This window comes from Mustela nivalis, assembly GCF_964662115.1.
Source record: "Mustela nivalis genome assembly, chromosome: 8".
NCBI lineage: Eukaryota > Metazoa > Chordata > Mammalia > Carnivora > Mustelidae > Mustela > Mustela nivalis.
Window position 1 is genome coordinate 34,886,825 of NC_139027.1, and position 17,162 is coordinate 34,903,986.

Below are 17,162 nucleotides of genomic sequence, written 5' to 3' on the forward strand. Positions count from 1 at the left end.
CCACCCAGTGTTTCTATTGTCTCCACCCACAGGAAGCAGCAGAGCATAGGGCTCCCCTCTCTCCAGGGGGACCCTCAGTCTTTCTCTTCTACGCTGCTCTTTTTCTCCTACTCCCTAGGAAAAGAAGTAAATTCCTAGACACATTTTCTGAAGCAAAAATCCATGCCCATTGATGTAGCAAACAAAGGCAAAAGAAAGCCTAAATTTCCTTGTTGTCTATAGCCCTCTGACAGGTCCTTGAAATAGGCAGAGTGACTTTCCTCTAGGAACTCGGCTGCCTCAATGTTAATGCTTTGCTGAGGACTAGAGGCAATCTTTTCCTGGCCCCCTGCCCCGATTTCTGTAAGTCTACTTTAACATATAGAAATTGCTTTGGAAAATTTCCTTTATCTACACCCGTCAAGATACATGTTGGCAGTCATCCTCCAAGCACATGGCCCACTGATAGACATCTGAAGAGCCTATGACTGGTTTTTTTTTACCAAATAATAATGATATTTTCCTAAAATAGCGAGCCCCCTCAGATCTTGGAGACCTTGCTTCCAAGATACCTGGGAAGCTTGTGCTGTCCCTAGCCCCTCCCAACTTGAAACTCTATAATCAGTTGCTCCTCACAACCTCAGTGCAGCTCTTTCTGCCCACAGGTCCTGTCCCCGTGCTTTAAGAAAACTACTTTCTTGAGCCAAAGATGTCTCAAGAATTCTTCTTGACCATTGGCTTCAAATAGTAACATCTTTCCTACATCACCCATGAGCTGTCAATTCGAACCACTTAAGGAGAGGGACCAGGCAACTGAAATGAGAAAATCTCACCATGCCTCTGTGAGCCTCCTTGGTGCTGCTGGCTTTGGTGGCCCAAGACCTAGGCTGCCATTGTGCCAAGGCCTGTTGGCCCCCACCAGGTTCCCAGGGCAGGGCCTCTCCTGGCCAAGGTCAAGGGATGGCTTGTCCCTTGCTTTGTGAACACCTGTCTCACCTGTAGTTCTTTGCTTGATATTCAATTTCCTGATCATACTCTACCTTCTGTAGGACATCCACCACGTTCATCCCTCATGTACCTGTCTTCTTTCCTGCATATCATGCCTTTAGGTGCCTAGCTAAGACCCTCCCTATGGTAAATGCCCAAAGAATGTTTATCCAATGCCAGGATGGACGCAGCCTTGCCTGTGCTGACTGCCCAAGGAAGAAATTAAATGACTATGGGTGTAAAGGGTATCAGTAAGTAGAGATGGGTCTGTCTTGATTTCACAGCAGAGCTTCTAGAAGGTTCTCTGAGCTACTAGTGATACTTTAGTTGGTTCATTATTAATAAGAAGCCCAGGACCATACTTTGGTTTCCAGCAGGATTTGAAAAAACCTTAGCCAATAATAACTCCTTGCAATGTCCTTGGTCTTCCTAGCACCATAGTGAGTATGAATGTGGGGGTCATTCTGGGTAGATCTGAGGCTTCTGTCAAAATAATAAAGTGGTCTAGGGTGGTTTCTACAAAGTGGACAATGACAATTGCTATGCCATCCTGAGAGCACGAGAGGTTACTTCCAATTTTTATACTTAAGGGAAGGAATCGGGAGGGAGGAGAAGGATGTTTTCAGGGAAGGATTCACAGGACAGAAGTTGCCAGTAAAGAACGTGATTTGCTTCTGAGGTCTGTAGAATGACTGCCATTTTATTTATGGGGTATGAAGGCCCAGAGAGGTTAAGTAGCTGCTCCGGTTAAGTTCCACACAGCTGGTGAGTGGTGGAACTCAGCCTTGAACCTGAACGATGCTGTGTCTCCAAACCTGCAAGCATGTGATTAAAACAATGCTAAAGGTGGACAGTTGTCAGCCAAATGCCACATCCATGCAGCTACCCACATTGGTGGTCCTCCTGAGTGTGGCAGTGGGCACCTATTCCCTCAGGGATCTCTGCCTGCCTGATAGGGTTCTGGACTTTTCCTCCCTAGAGTGGGTACACAAGGTTGGAAGCTGGATGAAGGCCCAAGTTCAGAGAGCTACCCTGGGCCAGCACTTATCTCAAGAGACTTTATTTTATTTATTTTATATTTGTTTTTAAAGATTTTATTTGTTTGACACACAGAGAGAGAGAGACAGCCAAAGAGACAGCCAGAGGGGCAGTGGGAGAGGAAGGAGGCTTCCCACTGAGCAGGGAAGCCCAATGTGGGGCTTGATCCCAGGACCCTGGGATCATGACCTGAGCCGAAAGCAATTGCTTAATGACTGAGCCACCCAGACGCTCCGTTATAGTCATTCCAGAGCCCCAGATTTCTATGCACAGCAGGAAGCACTGAGGGCACCTGCTAGGTGCATGGGTTAATGGCAGTCACAGCTGCCTTGGTCCCTGGAGGGCAGAGCCAAATTAGCATCACTGATGGCCTACTAAGTGCCTACCTCGGCTATAAGCACTTGGCCCATATGACCTCCATTTAACTACATCACCCACTGCACAGACTCGGAGTAAAGAGGAAATGTGCCCAGACCACATAGAAGGCAACCAGGCCTCCTGATTCTAGAAGGCAGACTCTCCGCACTGCCTCTGTGCCTGATGCATAAAGTCCACACATTTAAAAACAAGAGGCAGTGGTCGCCCATCAGAGAGCTGTCCTTTGATCGGTGATGGGCACCTGTGCCCTATTCCCTCCAGCGACCACGAACCACGGCATGTGTTCTTTCCCGTTGTTCCCAGCTTTTTCTAGATTCCTGTTTCCTAGTATCGGGGAGACTTGGCCACCCTCCACCCTGAGAAAGCCATCAGCAGGCTCTCAGATTCTGAGCACAAAGTAGGGGCTGGCACTGTCTCGGTGTCATGGACGCAGGGATGGAGGGTGGAGGGTCTTTAAAGAGGGAAGCCAGAGTCCCTGCTCCCGAGTGAGTTCCAACCAAAGGGACTTCATAACATTCAAAGTCAACAGACACAGGGACTGGGCCGGCGCTGGGCACTTTCCCTATCTCTGCAGGCTGACGGCAGAGGCACAGTGTTCAGTCCGGTTCCTCGGGTGCAGTCTCCCATTTCTGAGTGCCTCTTGGGTGCACTGATGGTGTAGCAGTAAAGTGAATAAAGGCCCCTGTGCTCAATTGTCCCATCAGTACTTCAGTAAGAGCTGGGCAGCAGGGACATCATGGGAGCAGGCTGGCCATGGTCCTGCCTTTTTGAAGCTTCGGTGGCACAGGAGACAGGTCAGTCAGACACGGCCCAATACATGTGTAAGGAAGTTTGTGCTGGAAGGAGAGTGCAGGGAGCCCCCAGGAGCAGGGACCAATGCAGCCTGGCTTGGCCTCCAGGTCCGGGGAGCTTGTGAAGGAGGAAGTGAGCAGTGGCTGCCCAGGGAGAGGGGAAGAGCCCTGCTTTCTCAAGGAGGAATGACATGTGCCCTGCCCCTAGCCCTCTCCTGGAATAGGCAGGCACGGTTTGGCACCCAGAGAGGGATGCAGCTATAAATGAGGGCATCCAGAACACGGGTCCGAGGCACTCAGGTAGGATCAAGAGGGAGAGTGTCAACAGCTAGAGGAATCCAGGACAGAAGGAAGTCAGCACAGGTAGCAAGTTCTGGAAGAAGGCAGGATGGTTGTGGACAGGAGAGTGAGAGGAGGGCCCTGGCAGACAAGAGGAAGAAGAGGGGCAGGCCAAGGGAGCAGCATGGATGAGTCTTGTGAGGCTGGAGGAGTCCTTTGATCCCTGTAGGGGCTCAGGGTGGCTCTTGGGGCAGAGCCGGAGAGGCCAAAGGCGAGCTGGGCTTAGGAGAAAAGAGGTAAAATTCAAAGGGCAGAAAGCATACATCGGGCTGTCCTTTCCCCCTGTTCAGCCTAGAGAGTCATCAGGCTCACTGTTTCTCCCTCTTAGTGGGGCTGCCCTCCGCCCCTTTACATGAGAGCCCAGCCCCCACCCAGAGCTGCACCAGGAATTTGGCCCAAGTTGCCTGAAACATCGCAAATGTCAGATGCACAGAGCAGGGCTGGGCCAGTGGCTCCTCGGAATGTCGTCTCAGCAGGTTTGGGACTGGCCTGCTCCCAGCCTAGCTCTTTCCTTCAAGTTTCCGCTTATAACACCCTTCAGATAGCCTTTGCCACACAATGTGTTTCTTAGACTCGGAAGCAGTTGTTGAGTAAATATTAGAATTTGGCAGGTGTGTCCCGGAGCAACCTTGTTGCCTGGGCCTTTCGCTCTCAAACTCACTGTAACCTGGGGCTTCCCCCGCAGGCCTCCCGGTGGGACCTCACCCCCACACGGATGACCAGGAACCTACCTTCTAGAGATGCCACTTGCCCTCCAGCCATTGAGAGAAAGAAGGAAACCTTTAAGCTCCTAATGGCCAGGTTGGTGGGCCCTGACTTGCTATCTCTCCTTAGCATTTTCGTTTTCTGTTGGAAAAAATAAAACACACTTACACATAGAAAACATAGAAAGAGAACATTGTATGAGTGCGCTCCCTTTTTAAAGATTTTAATTATTTATTTATTTAGAGAGAAAGAGAAAGTTGCGGAGCGAGGGTTAGAGAGAGGAGAGAGAGAAACTCAAGCAGGCTCTGCACTGAGCATCCAGACTGATGCAGGGCTCGACCTCACAACTCTTGAGATCGTGACCTGAGCCAAACTGAAATCAAGAGTCAGAAGTTCAATGGACTGAGACACCCAGGCATCCCTGTACTAGGGCCCCTTGATTCTTCCAAATCGAGGCAACTCTTTTCATCTCTGCATATTATCTCCTAGAAGAAGAAACCCAATGGAACAACATTGGAAAATAGAAGAGGTTGGCTCTGAAGAAGCTGACTTGTTAGCTCCTGGAGCTCTTACATCCACATAGTCACTTACTGATTCATTCAGCTTCAAATGCGTGTTCCCACCAAAACGCTCCAGTGTCTGGGCACAGGTAACTAGGCTGGAAAGGGAGGCAGTGTGGGAGCCTCGGTGGTGGAAATGAGGTCAACATACTGTAAGCCATCAAGGCCTCTGCCAAGGCCAGTGGGAGTTTTCCTCTGGAGGAAGAGGGGGGAATCCAGCAGGTGCCCATATTTCTTTGATCTTGGGAATCCTTGGTCAGTACCCGCCGCTCGAAACAAAGCCAAAAGAAACAGGGGTCCAGGGACCAGTCGGGAGATCTCAAAATTGACCCAGGGACCCTGCAGATCTGGAATAGCATGAGATCAGAAAACACAATAAAACTGTAAAACCTCACCCAAATAGAATATGAAACTTGGTGCAGAAGAAGAATGGAATAGTCTTATGGAGAAGAGTAGGGACTTGCTAATTTATCTCTGGGTGCCCAGTGCTTAGCACAGTGCCTGGGGCAGAGGAGGGGCTGTGAGTGTTTGGTAGACAGGGAAGAAGGGAGGCGGGAGGGCAGAGAAGGAAAGGGAGAGGGAAAATTAAGTCTGCAGGAAGGCTTCTGGAAAGCTGACGAACCCTCAGGTTCCACTGATCTTTTTTGTTTATTCCCAACCTGTTCTAGTTTCCAGTGTTGTTCCATTGGGTTTCCTAAACTGGCCAGCCATGACACAAAGTGTGTCCTTTGGGTAAACTGATTCCTATCACATCAAACAGACCTGTTTTTCCTGCTCTGAACTACCTTGGGTACCGGTCTATGACTCAGAGCAGCCAAGATCTTAGAAGAAAGAGCAGGGATCCCCTGCTTCCTCCCCTGGATGATAGAGGCGGAGTCCCCGGAGAGGTGCGTGTCGGATGTGTGCAAGAAAGGGCTTGGCTGATGAGGTGGACGGCAACCATATCCTGTGGGGCAGAGGGTCAGACTCTTCTCTGACCAGCCCAACTGGTCTGGGGAGCAGTTCCGACTGTGCAGAACTGGCCATTGGGTCATGGGAAATGGCTCAGACCCCATCACTTCTGCATCACCTCTCTGACTCACCTCCTCACAAACTCATCACTTCCCAGACCCCATCAGGGTTGTGGGATCAAGCCCTGTGTGGGGCTTCATGCTCAGCTGAGTCTGCTTGTTCCTCTCCCGTTGTTCCCCCCCATTCTCTCTCTCTCTCTCTCTCTCTCTCAGATAAATAAATAGATACAAATTTTTTTAAAAAATCGAAGAGACTGGGATCCAGGCATGACCAGTTACTCTGAGACACGACTTCTTCACCCCAGCCCCACTCTGGTCGGTTGCTCAGAGGGGACGACTGTGTGGGAAGGGACGATCCATTTGTCCATGTTGGAAAGGAGGCCTTGTGACCCCATCCACTCAGCACAGGACAAGTCACCCGGTCACCCAGACACGCGAGGTCTGTGTTCCTCCCGTAGGAGGACACGCCAGTGCCAGAAAAGGGACAGTGGACATCTGTGTGCTGACTGAGAAAGATGGCCAGGGGAGTATTTTTTGGAGGTGAAAAGAGGAAACTGCAGAAAAATACATGAAGCAGCATCTATGTCTTTTCTTTTAAAGAAACGTAAGTTTGTCAATGCGTAGATAAATAAGGAAGGACAGAAGCCACACTTTTCACAGTGGTTCCCTCTGGGGGCCAAACGGGTGGGTGAGGGAGAGGTGGGGCTGAGGGTAGGAGAGAGATGTCACTTTTTTCTTAAATAGTGGATGCAGCAAGCGAACTTGCCATTGGAAAATGCATCCCAGGAAGCCCATCGGGGCTCCAGCCTGCTGGTGTCTGGAGGTCTCTGTTCTGCCGCGTGGGGAACTCTTGTATGCGGCGGAGCTGGGGGCAGGATCTCAAAGCTCCCCACTTCCAGAAATGTCATTTTTCTTCTCTCTATACCCAAATGGCCCTAACCTCTAGCGGGCTAGAGGCTGGACAGAGTTATTTGCACACCTGGGCTCAGGGGCAGGATGGTACGCCTCCCGGCCCCTGGAGGTCCCTGGCTGACGAACCACCCATGTTCTTTTCTCACTTGGGCTGCCTCAGGGCATTTGGTTGTGACAGCCCTCCCGGCTTGGGGTTTCCTTCCCACAAGAAGAAACTGAGCATTCAGGCACCTGACCGACTGAACTTTGACCTCTGACTTTCTCTTCTGAGTATTGCCTCCCACAAAGGTGGCCCCAGCCAGGGTCAGGGCTGTGCCCCCTCATTTTATCACAAACGCCGCCCTCCCAATGGTCCCATGTTGAATATACAACATACAACGACAGACCTTGGAGCATCCTCCCATTCATAGACAGCGAACTCGAGACTTGGGTTTAGAGTTTCCCTTCTGTATTTACTCGCTGTACAATGCCAGACAGATCGCTTGATTTCTGTGCCTTGGTTTCCTTGTCTGTAAAATGGCCACAGCAATCCCTCCCTCACAGGATGATCTGTGGATCACACGAGATAATGTGTGTCGAGTGACCTCTTGGCGCCTGCCGAGAGTGAGGTGAACTTTGACGTATCAAGCGGTGCTCACAAAATGCCCCTGGGATTTATCACTGATGTGTGTGCCTTTCATGTACCTTCACTCTTAGACATTTTCTGCCTGACCTAGATGCAGATTCTATTAGAGAACATTCTGGCTCTCTTGCTCACCCACCTGCCTCACTGCCTCATTTGGTCGTCACCGCCATAGCCAGAGGCTGTTTCTGTTCCTTATTCTTCAGTTAGTAGAAGTTTCTGTTCTACTCACCGCAGGAGCCACCAGCTGTGAATTCTGGTAACTCAGACCTGAGAGGCAACCCTGTCATTACAGGTGAGAACGAAACCAGGGGATGACAAGGTGTGAGTGTCGCTGCTGCTCAACGTTGGGCTTTTAAAGGGGTCCTGACAATGCTCAGGAAAAACAACAAATTAGAAAAGTTCCCAGAAGTTTGAGCAACAAATAAAATCCTTCAGCCCAGCAGAAACCCAGCCCGTGGTTCTCCCTCATTGCTCCCACTCTGCCATCCACCGAGGGAACAGAGGACACTGGGTACCAGTGGGAGGCATCTTCTTCTGCCGTCCCTGATTTGAGTCACCCAGCCAGCCTGCACTGGACGGTTCACATTCTTGGGTCTGTGGGGGTGGATTGGCGGCGGTCCAGCATCCCCTAGTGTTCTGCCTAGTTCACTGGGGTCCCAAGCAGCCGCCCAGCCCAGAAGGCTCCATTTTGCTTTCATGAAAAGCTCTCACCTCCTGCTTTATTTCACCTGCTCAGAGGGCCTGGGTCCTCTCCCTCCCCTTGCAATTGTGTCTGGCTAGCTTCTGAGTTCCGGCCCTGGGAGGCAGAGGACCAGTGTGATGACCTTCGTCTGCACCTGCACCTGCCCCCACCCCTGCCCCCCCCCACCTCTCCCCACTGAGCATGGAGCCCCACAAAAGTCTCGATCTCATGACCCTGAGATCATGACCTGAGCTGAAATCGAGTCAGATACTTAACCGACTGAGCCACCCAGGTGGCCCTGGAGATCGCTCATACTTACAAAATAGGTTTACATCTTTCTTCTGGTGATACTGCGTGGAAGTGTGTATTGCTACTGATATGAACAATAACCAGGCTCTCTTTTGTCAAGTATTTTCCTGTGCTCACTATTTTACATAGTTATAATTGTCCAACAATTCTGCTTTAAAAAAATTTTTTTTAATTGTGGTAAAATACACTTGGTATAAAAGTTACCATCTTAACCATTTTTTGAAAAGATTTTATTTATTTATTTAACAGAGAGAGAGATCACAAGTAGGCAGAGAGGCTGGCAGAGAGGACCGTAAGGAAAAGAATGGTAGGAAAGGAGGGTAGATGGAGTCCTAGAAATCAGAAGTACCAGTGAAAGCAGAGGGCCCAGTCACGTGATCTCCTGTTCGCGATACCTTTCCTAACACGCTCCCCCAGCCCCGGAGCTTCTTGCTCCCTACATCATTTATTAGGTCTCCCTGATCATTTCTCACGACACTGTCTTTAATAGAAAACTGTCAAACACGTACTTGTTGAAGGAATGCTTGCCCTCTGGAATGCCTGCCTTGTTCTTGAGCCTAGAGTAACGCTGGCCCAGAGAAAGTCCTCCGAAATAGCTGTGGAGCTTGAGTAAATGGATCCTACAAGGTAATATCGTGAGAACATCCGGGAACCAGGACGCCGACGGACTCATCAAAAGCCCTGCGGGTCCTCGCGGTTTCTACGGATGAGAATTAATCTGTAGTCACCCTTGATGCTGAGCAGCTGCGTCCTGGGCTGGGGTCCGGCAGGTCTGTGGGGGTGGAGACAAGCAGGGGTCAGGAAGCACCCCGTTCCCAACGATCGAAACTCTGGTTGGTCATCTGTGCTGCTTACGTGACGCTGCCCAGCTTTCTTAATTCTCTGATCAACATCCTCATTTTCTCTGTCGAAGCACAGGACACATTTCCTCTCCCTCGAGGACCAGTGAGAATCCTCTCAGTCTGCCCTCATTTTGCCCTAATATCTGATGTAATGCGCACAGGTCCTTTGCCCAGGGACCAGCACCTTCCTTGCCTTTCTCTGCGTCGGCGCATTTGCCTTCTGCCCTCTCTTCCATGTAGCACCTCCATCCCAGTTACCACCTGGGTGCCCCGCACTACCTCTCTTTCCTGCGCTCCCTGGGGCAGCTCCTTCCCAGACCTCTTGTGACACTTTATTCACGCAGCATCTCTCCTACAATAAGTATTTATTATCCCATGGGAAGAGCATGGGAACTTTTCAAGGAGAGCACGGGCTTAGTGTTTTTTCTATCTTTAAGGTGTAGGGCATGAATTTTTTTTTTTTAATCTTTATTTATTTGACAGATCACAAGTAGACAGAAAGGCAGGCTCCCTGCTGAGCAGAGAGCCGGATGTGGGGCTTGATCCCAGGACCCTGAGATCATGACCTGAGCTGAAGGCAGAGGGTTAACCTGCTGAGCCACCCAGGCGCCCCAGGCATGCATTTTTGATAACGGAGTGAGTGACTGACTCTGTGAATGGGTGAGGGCTCTGTCCGTAGGTGGCTGTCCTGGCAAGTTCCATGGTTCCTCTGACCAGGCTTGCAGGGGATGAATATGGGTCAGCAGCCAAGTTTGTCCTTTGTGGCTGACCTTGGCCACAGTCTACTCACAGCCATCCCCACCTTGCCTTCTTTGTTCAAGACACTGAGTTTGGTCAGATCCTGGACCCCCATAAGCTCCATGGCCCCTTCCCAGGCTCAGGGCTTCCCATCCTTTCCTAAATTAAAGAGCGTTTGGTGTACTGGTCTCTTATAAAATTTAAAGATTATTTGAATGGTGAACACAATACTCTCACACTTGGAGAACTGAAAGCGGAGTTTTTTTTTTAACTTACACCTCCAAACTGGAGAAGACGTACTAATAGCAACTTATGGTACAGAGCATGGAGCTAAGAAGGGCAGGGTTTTTGTTTTTGTGTTTATTTTTGCACCAGAAGCCCATAGACAGCTTCTGGATAGCATGAGCCATCCAGAGAGCCCAGAAGATGTACAGAGAGGTTGCTAAATGTCTGTAGTGAAGGAATTTCTGAGCGCACTAACAGGAGTGCCTGCTGATTTTCGTTTGGACAGCTTTTAGAACCTTTTGTTGGTGACAGCCCCATTTAAGGAAGGCTGATTTGTAAGTAGCAGCATCAGTGAGATTCAATAGAACTTGTAAATGAGGAACAGGTTACCTGCAGAAGCCAAAATGACTAAAAGAAGTTGGACTTGTATGTCTTCCAAGAAAACAGAATCCCTTGGAGGAGGACGTCATTCATGTGATGTCACAGCTAGACCAAGGTGGACGCAATCAAGATCTTGTTTGTGACCCATGCTAATGACAGAGCCACTGTGGGGTCCTGTGGGTTGTCCCCGGAAAGGGGCACTGTGTCCCTTTGCAGTGTTTTAAAATACAGATTTTATTATTATTCAGGTACAGCGAGGCCCACAGATCGGGTTTCAGATTGCCATTGAAAGGTCGGTTGCTACTCACAGTTCCCAAGAGGAGTTATATAATTTTTAAAGTAGATCTTGGATTTTCAATACAGTCAGATTATGGATCTTTGTTTCCACTTAATTATACATATGTGTGTATATAAATGTATAATTTAATTACATAAATATTAAAAATTATACACACACACACACACACACACACATATGCACATATATACACACACACTCCTCTACCTGAGTCCAAGTTTGTTTCTTTCTTTTCTTTTCTTTTCTTTTCTTTTCTTTTCCTTTTTTTGGCAGGGGTTTAGAGAGATTCTTCTAGAAGGCTAAAATGTGGTTTTTTCCTTTTAGTCTCTGATAACTGCTAGTTTGGACCTTCTAGAAGGTTAAGGTAAGAGGAGGGGAGGCCAGAGATCAGGGTTTGCACTTAGGAGAGTGGATAGCAGTCTGTCCTCAGACCAGAACCTTAGGCCCCCTCTACCACCTGCCCCATCTGAGGTGCAGTCCCTCTGCATGTTAATAGGCAGGGGCCCTTACTGGGGTCCCAGCACACTGGCCAGTGGACTTGCAATTTAAGTACTTGGGTAACTTTGGCAGGAATTGGGGTGGGGAAAAGGTGTGACCCACAAGTCCTTGAGGGTTTGGGGGCCAGGTGACAGTGAGGGGACAGGTAGCCTGCACCCCCTCCCAACCCCTGGAAACAAACTGACAGTGAGACCCAGCACGTGAGTCTCATTTTTCTTTCATTTTGTTGGGAGTCCAACCAACACCTTCTTCCACAGGGGTCCCCAAAACACACAGACAAACCAGGGTTCTATGCCAAATATTAATAAAGAAAAGTGACACTGAAGAAGTGACCAGCTCCTGGAGGGGACCTCTACTCCACACGGGCTGTTCTGGAAACACACTGGAACACCCCCAGCCCAGAAGAGCAAACGTGGCCCAAGTGACCTATTGCCTGAGCTGGGAGTCAGGGCCCGAGTCTGATCTCTCAGCGCTGTCTTTAGCAGCATTCCCATCCTGAGGAAGTCTGGGGAAGGGCAGAGTGGCAGCTACCGGCTCACAGCTGAGCTTGAGTTCCGTCCCAAGCCCCTCCTCTCGCCTTGGTCTGGAACCAAAGAATCCACCCAGAGCAGTGTCCTGACCAAAGTCTCCACGGGCCAGCCGTCCTGGCCACGCCATCCTGCTCACAGCACCCATTGTTCCCGAAGATGTAAAGCTTCCTTTGATGGTGGACACAGCACAAAGACCCTCAGATGAAAGGCGGACTCTGTTACTTACAGCTTCAAACAAGAGCAGGCTGCCGGGCAGGGCCGCTCAGGGACTGGCAGCCAGGACCAATGTAACCAGTGGCTGGAGCTGCAGGGGGCGGCTTATGGGTGGCCAGTGGGGTGTGGATAGCGAGTTTCTTGGGCTCCCTGTGGATTGGGCAAATTGAATGATCTCTCAGGAGTCTAAGAAAGCCTAAAGGACGGTGGAGGGGCTGTGTCCAGTTATCTGGTCTCCAGCTCTGGGAGTTAGGGCTGTGTACATAGGGTCTGGAGTGGGAAAGCCCCAGAACAGAAGTGGGGAGGACTTAGCTGTAGAAGGTAGCTGGCCAACCTCGAGCCAGGACCTCAAAACTGGCTCCAGACAGCATTAAAAAATAAAAAACACAAAACTCTGTGTTACAACTAGCGCAGGTGGCCGGGGGCCCCTTCCAGGGCTGGGGAAGGACTGTCCCAGCACCGATGGGACCTGCTCACTGAAACGCACTATCTGGGAAGCTCTGGTCTGGGTCAATCGTGGCCAAGCGGTTCCCAGTTCTTAGTTCAGGCCTGGGCAGGTGCCACAACCCTGGTCAATTATAAAATTCACTGTTCTGTTCATTTGTACATTTATGCCACTCCTATCTACTGAGCCCCTGCTCTTTCCCAGGCATGGCTGTGGGCACTGGGAAGTTTGCGACGAACGGAATGGAGGCCCTTCTTCATGGAGCTCACTCTTTAGCAGGGGAGGTCTCCTGGGGTGGGGGAGGATGTTGGAGTCCTTCCATTCATTCTGTTGGAACTGACGCCTGATCTTTGGGATGAGCTGGAGCTGGGTCCACCTTGGGAGGGTTGTTTGGCTAGGAGGGCCCTAGGGGAGTGAGTGAGGAGTTAGGCCATTGACGCCCCTTCCAGTTTCACCAGAGGCCAAGGGGGCACATGATAAGAGGCCTTAGTTTCAGGCCTTCTATGGCAACGGGGTGCTCCTGTGATGTGATTTCTTTATGTCTTTGGACCTTATTATTGAAGATACGATGCTTGGAGCTATGGCAGCCTCCCTGAGATAATGGGTAAAAGCCATGGAAACAATAGAGAGGCTGACCTAGGACCCAGCTGTGGTTGAGCTCCAGAACTAATCAACCCCGAGGTGCATGGCTCCAGTCTTTTTATTATGCGAGCTATGGCACTAAGTTTCTTATAGCTTAAGCCATTTTGGTTTGGGAGTTCAGTTCCTTGCACCGAGGAGCAGCTTGACTCAGTGTTCATACTGTATGATTCTACAAATTTCAGGGACCCTGACTCTACAACACCAAGGAACTTAGAGCAATTATGGGTTCCCTGTCTCTGGGTATGTCTGTTGTGCCATTTATACAAAAAAAAAAAAAAAAAATCCAGAAACCCCAATGCCTCACTGGAGGGTATTGGGGAGAAGAAATACATCGGGAGGCTACCCAGACCTGGAGAGGCCGGGTATGGTCCACTAGGAAAGATATCCCCTGTCTGACAGGACTTGGATTTCAGCAGCGCTAAGATGGGTCACAGGTCATCCCAGCAGTGGGAGAGCTCAGCCTCGGTACCCACACTTAACCAAACAAGAGGAAACTACAGAAGAGGGGAATGTCCTCTCTGGTGTCAGTGAAGACCTGAAGACCCAAAAAGGTCTAAGCCCTGAGCACCAATGACTTGACCTCTAGACCACAAGGGGGTACTGCACACAGGAAGTAGGGGAATTTGGTAAGGGGTGAGGCCCTGGCGACCTGTCTTGGGGCCAGAGAAAACTCACCTGGGCACTGGTTGGTGGTTAGGGGCTCTCCCTCGGGGCCCATGACTTCTAGGCAAGGTTGTTGGTGTGAGAAGTTGGTGTCAAAAGCCATGTCTCACCTCCCCTTCTGAGAATTAGAAGGTGGCAGTGGATCTTTATTGAGCACATATTAAGGACACAGGGGCTTTATACCCATGATCACTGATCTTTACAACCATCCTATAAATAATGAAAGTGATGTTCAGAGAGGCCAGTGACTCCCTAAGCCCACACATCAGGGAAGAGGCGGAGCCTGGTTGAAATCCATATCTGGTTGAAACCCAGAATGCAGAGGCTGCTCCCACCCTCCCCTCCCCCCTCCCCCCTTCCCCCTCTCCCGCCTCCCAACCCTTGGCCATCATCTTGGGTATCCAAAGCCTTAGGCAGCAGTTGCAGTGGCCAGCATGGGACATAGGCAGGCTGGACTATTACCTAGCTCCTGAGCCTCAGTCTCCCCATCTGTAAAGTGGGGGGGGGGGGTGCAGCTCATAAGACTTGGGACGGATGTGTCTGGTGCTCGACACAGGGCAGCCCTGGACCAATGAGGCACCTGCATCCTGCTGGATAACCTCTTTTAAAATTCCATTTATCGGGGCATCTGGGTGGCTCAGTGGGTTAAGCCTCTGCCTTCAGCTCAGGTCATGATCTCAGGGTCCTGGAATTGAGCCCCAAGTCGGGCTCTCTGCCCTGCAGGGAGCCTGCTTTTCCGTCTCTCTCAGCCTGCCTCTCTGCCTACTTGTGATCTCTCTCAGTCAAATAAATAAATAAAATCTTTAAAAAAAAGATAAATAAAATAAAATTTCATTTATCAGAGGAAAAAGAGAAGGAGGCCAAGCTCATAATGGCATCATGGAGTCAGGCCCAAGGCTTTCAGGCAAATCACAGATGAATCCATCCTCTTGTTTCCCCCACCGCAGGGCCCAAGCAGAAGGCCTCTGGCCTCCCTGCTGACAGCTGGAGCAACTGCGTATGCACAGGGGTTGGGTGGCCCATAGCCTCTAGCTTTTATAGCCTGGCTGCAGATCCTGGAGTGTGAGCTGCGTTTCCATCCCTCCTCTGCTGGAGAGGAACTGGCTATCACTGGCCCGTGCTGGGCTGGGCCCCTGGTCACCGGGTGCCTTAAAACTCCATCTGCTCCAGACCAGTGGGCCTGGAGCCCTGGAACCCAGGGCAGGACTGAGTGACTCAGGGGAGGGCAGGGTCTCCACCACTTCAGCTTCCCACACTCCGGCAGCATCAGAGGCAGAGTTTGGGAGAGGGCCCAGTCTAGCGGCGGGACTTGCAGGGTGGATAGGTTTGTGTGTGGCGGTTACGGGGCAGGGACTCAGGGGGGCTAAGGGACTGGCCCTCAGCGGGCACTGTGAGATCACATAGCATGAGTTCAAGGCCACTGCTGCGGGAAGTCATTGTGCTCCACGAAGCCTCAGCCCCCTTACCCGTGAAGCAGGCTCAGGGTACCTCCCCTCGAGGTTGCTGAGGGAAGTCCTTCCAGTCTGGTGCCCATCCCATATGAGTGGACTGTACCCAGGCCCTCGCTCTGATCCGGAGAGCCTTCCTGCCTCTCCCTGCTTGATAGAACCCTCCCGGCCTGCCTTCCACTGGCCCAGGACACTTCCTCTCCACTCCCCCCCACCCTGTCCCTCTTGCAAGTTCCTCCAAGAAGCTTCCCGCCTGCAGGAGCCTCAGGGCCCAGATGGAACACACTCATTTACGACATTATTTCACCCACAGTGGGAGCGAAATACAGCAGTGTGAGGTCACAGAGGACTTTCCTGACTGAAGGAGGCCTCCTGTGGCATCTGTCTCATGGCTTGGGTATCTTCCGGGCCTGCTTCCGCTTTCTCTTCTTCCTGCCTTTGCTCAGCAGAGATCTGGCCCCTTGCCAGGTCCCCTCACCCCATGCTCACCCTCCACGAGGCCTTCAGCTGCTGAGGTGTGTTCTCCAAAATTCGTGTGGCATTTGGAGTGCGGACTTCTGAAGGAATGAGGTTTAGCTGAGGTCATAAGGGTGCGGCCCCACTGCGGGCTTCATATCCTTTGAAGATGAGAAGGGAGCCCAGGGATCCCTCTCTCTCTTCCACGTGGGACAGAGAAGGCAGCCATCTACAGCCGGGAAGAGAGCCCTCTCCAAAGACCGAAACTGCGGACACCTTGATCTTAGCCTCCCCAGCTTCCAGAACTGTGAGACGTTAGTGTCTTCTGGTTATGCCACACTGTCTCTGGGGTTTGGTTGGTGGCCTGAGCTCATTAATACACAAGAGCAGGACCTCCACCCTTTGACTGGACTGTACAGCCACAATCGTGCCCTCTGCACAGGGACCCCTGTGCTGAAGCTTGTTGTAGGTTAGCCCACAGCGGCTCTGTCAGGGAAGTGTTGCTGGAGCGCCCATTGTCAAGATAAGAATCAGAGGCACCAGAGGATGGCTTTAGAGCTGGAACGTGGCACAACTGGGATGCACACCTGGTTCCGGGGGGCTCCCTGTCTGAACCGCACAGCCAGATTCTGCCGCAAACCGGCAAAGCGGCCTCTTGGTCTCAGGCATGCAAATTTAAAATGATTATTTGTACACTTGCAGATGGCAAAATGTACACAACACACAGCTGTGTTTATTGCCAGGGTTCCCTCCCAGGGCCGCGGAAGGGCCTGGAAGCTGAGGCTTCACAGCTTTGTGGCAAATCCCCAGTTCCTGCTCGAGACGATCCAACCTTACAAATAACCGAAGAGAAGATTTATTACATAACAGGATCCGTGAAGCCAGCCTTCCCAATGAAATATGAAGAGCAATAGATAAAAATTCTGACTTTGGGGAAGAAATCAGGCCTTCTCTTGACTAATCTAATCATGGCTGTATTAATCATGCCTAGGGGTCACTCTGGCTTCCCCCTGGCTTGCCCCCTGCACAGAGCCTCTTGTCTGGCATGTGCATCTTCCGTGATGAAGGTTTATGGTGCAGGCTTAATATCCAACTCACGAAACTCCCCAAATCCTAGTTTGACAGGGTTATTATCCAACTCATGAAACTCCCCAAATCCTAGTTTTTTGCTTAAGCATTTAATGTAACCAACCCATTTTTAGATTTTACCTATTTTATCTCACTTATTTAGCAATCATTTTAAGGGTGCCTTTATTTCTTGATAATTAAATACCCTTAAGTCCTTAAAATTATATCTAAAAATATGATAGTTTTAATTTTCCATTTACATAGTTCAGTTATTTCATTTATCTATATTTATCTATATTTATTTCAGTCATTTGATTTATCTAAAATCTTCCTGAATAGTCAAATAAGTCTCATACACCTAAAACATCAAAACAAATTTAGAAATAGCATGTGTTTTAAG